Here is a 3,167-nt window from a genome sequence, read left to right as displayed (position 1 = left end):
GAGGTGGGTGGGGCCAGGGTGAGAGGGAGAGGGCCGCGATAGGCGGGAGCGCGGAGGTGGGTGGGGCCAGGGTGAGAGGGCGAGGGCCGCGATAGGCGGGAGCGCGGAGGTGGGTGGGGCCAGGGTGAGAGGGAGAGGGCCGCGATAGGCGGGAGCGCGGAGGTGGGTGGGGCCAGGGTGAGCGGGCGAGGGCCGCCATAGGCGGGAGCGGGGAGGCGGGCGGGGGCCGCAATAGAAGGAAAGGCGACAGTGGGCGCGCGTGGCTGGGCGCGGCTGCGCGGCGGTGGCCGTTGGATCCCTGCGCTGGCTCCGGGGAGTAGCAGAGCGGTCAAGGCTTGACTCAGCTAAACGTCCCAGGGTGCGGACGTGGGGCGCCAGGCCCTCCTCCACATTCTTTACCCGATGGTCTGGCCGGCAGCCCGTGCCCAGGCCGCGTCCACAGGCTGCGGGCTCATCGCAGAAGCGGAGTCTTGGACCAAACTTTTCCACCCATTTCTAGCGGAGCCGGGATTCCAGTCGGCCGGATGGACCAATCCCCCCAGACCCTTGTGTGTTTGTTAGCCATGCGTCCGCAGGTGGTCAGTCCCCCCAGACCCCCGTGTGTTAGCCGTGCGTCTCCAGGTGGTCAGTCCCCCCAGACCCTCGTCTGTTAGCTCTGCATCCGCTGGTGGTCAGTCCCCCAAGACCCTCGTGTGTGAGCCGTGCGTTTGCAGGTGGTCAGTCCCCCCAGACCCTCGTGTGTTAGCCATGAGTCCCCAGGTGGTCAGTCCCCCCAGACCCTCGTGTGTGAGCCGTGCGTTTGCAGGTGGTCAGTCCCCCAGACCCTCGTGTGTTGGCCGTGCGTTTGCAGGTGGTCAGTCCCCCAGACCCTCGTGTGTTAACCATGCATCCCCAGGTGGTCAGTCCCCCCAGACCCTCGTCTGTTAGCTCTGCGTCCGCAGGTGGTCAGTTCCCCCAGACCCTCGTGTGTTGGCCGTGCGTCTGCAGGTGGTCAGTCCCCCCAGACTGCTTGTGTACCAGCTCTGAGCCTCAGCAGCATGCCCTGTGTTCTAGTTTGCTAGCTGCTGGAATGCAATATACCAGAAACGGAATGGCTTTTAAAAAGGGGAATTAATGAGTTGCTAGTTTACAGTTCTAAGGCCAAGAAAATGTCCCAATTAAAACAAGTCTAAAGAAATGTCCAATCAAAGGCATCTAGGGAAAGATACCTTGGTTCAAGAAGGCCGATGAAGTCAGGGTTTCTCTCTCATCTGAGAAGGCACATGGCGAACACAGTCAGGGCTTCTCTCTCAGCTGGAAGGGCATATGGCGAACACGGTGTCATCTGCTAGCTTTCTCTCCTGGCTTCCTATTTCATGAAGCTCCCTGGGAGGTGTCTTCCTTCTTCATCTCCAAAGGTCGCTGGCTGGTGGACTCTCTGCTTTGTAGTGTTGCTCTCTCTGAATCTCTCATTCTCTAAAATATTTCCTTTTTTATAGGACTCCAATAAACCAATCAAGACCCACCCAAATGGGTCTTGTCATTAAGACATGTCATCCCTTAATCCAGTTTAACAACAACTCTTAACTAAATCGCATCATTCACAGTTCTGATTACAGTTTCAAACATACAGCATTGAATAGAGATTATTCTACCTTTAAGGAATGGTATTTATATCAAAACATGGCTTTTCTTAGGGGGCATACTTCCTTTGAAACCAGCACACCCTGGAAAGCCGGGACCATGGCATGTGCTCAGGCTGCTGTCCAGGGGGCAGGGGGCAGAGCAGTGAAGGGTAGGCACTGGTTGCTGGTTTTCGTCACAATAGTTTAACATTATATTATAACCAATTCACAGGGAGAAAGGACTAAGCACTGAGGAGGAAAACATTAAGCAGTACATTTTAAAATGGATTTCATTGTCTTGACAGAAGAGAAGGGAAGGGACAGTTCCTTTTGTGTGTCCTCAGTGCCTACCTTTCAGTCAGGCACAGAGTTAATGATTCATCTGAATTTGATGACTGAACAGAAAAGTTGACCAATAATTAATTGTTAATTAACTGTTTTATTGATCGATTGCCCAACTGAGAGTATTTTCACCTCAGTCAGCTGGAAGGTCCCAAGTCTCTTGTGAACCCCACAGGAGCAGCACTTACAGAACCCATAGTGGGGCATTGTTGGTTTATAATAGTAATTTTGAATTTCAAATAGTCAGTCTGGCCAAGATAGAGTAGAAGATGCAGTGACAAAATTCAGTCTTCCTTGTAGCAAGTGATGTTGTTAACCAAGCAATAGACATTATAAAAAGCAGGTAAATATAAAATATACTTTTTCCACTTTCAGTCTCTTTAAACAATGATGACTGCTTAAAAGAATATAAATAATGTATAATGGAGATTATAATGTGTAGAAATAAAATGTATGACAAAAATGGCACAGAAGAGGGGAGGTGATAAATAGAGTCTGCTATTGTAAGCATCTTATATTTTATGTGAATTGTTTTAACAGGATTTGAAAGTAGATGGTGATGTTAGGGGTTTATATAGAAAATTCAGGAGTGACTCTTAAAATATTAAAAAGATGAATAGTTAATAAGCCAATAGTGAAGGTAAAACAGTAAGTAGGATAAAAGAAAAAGTGGTGGGAGAACAAGTGGGACAAATAGAAAACCAGTAAGATGGCAGACTTAAGCAATACCCATATCACTAATTACATTAGTTGTAAATTGGTCTATTTAAAAGGCAAAGATTGCCAGACTGGATAAATAAGATTCGACTGCATGCTGTCAACATAAAGACAGAGAATTTAAAAATCAAATGATGGAAACAGAGGAACCCATACTGCGATGCTGCTCCACTGACCAGGGCAGGCACTGGCCTGGCCATTGCTGCAAGGATATTTAGTGGCTGGTTGGTAAACCAGAAGGCTGGCATATTAACTCATCTATCAGTTGATTGCATCTGTGGCTGATTACATCTGCGATCAATTATGGCCAGTCTTCTGCAAACAAGGTAATCCAATCAGATGGATTTAATCCAATCAGTTGAAGACTTTGAAGGGAGAAGAGAGAATTTTTACTTCTTCAGCCAGCTAGCCTGTCCTGTGGAGTTTGGTCAGACCCTTCATCGGAGCCGCCACATTCACAGCCTGCCCACGGATTTTGGACTCTTCCGTTCCCACTGTTGCATG

This window comes from Tamandua tetradactyla, chromosome 7 (genome assembly GCF_023851605.1).
Source record: "Tamandua tetradactyla isolate mTamTet1 chromosome 7, mTamTet1.pri, whole genome shotgun sequence".
Classification (NCBI taxonomy): domain Eukaryota; kingdom Metazoa; phylum Chordata; class Mammalia; order Pilosa; family Myrmecophagidae; genus Tamandua; species Tamandua tetradactyla.
This window is presented reverse-complemented; position numbering follows the sequence as displayed.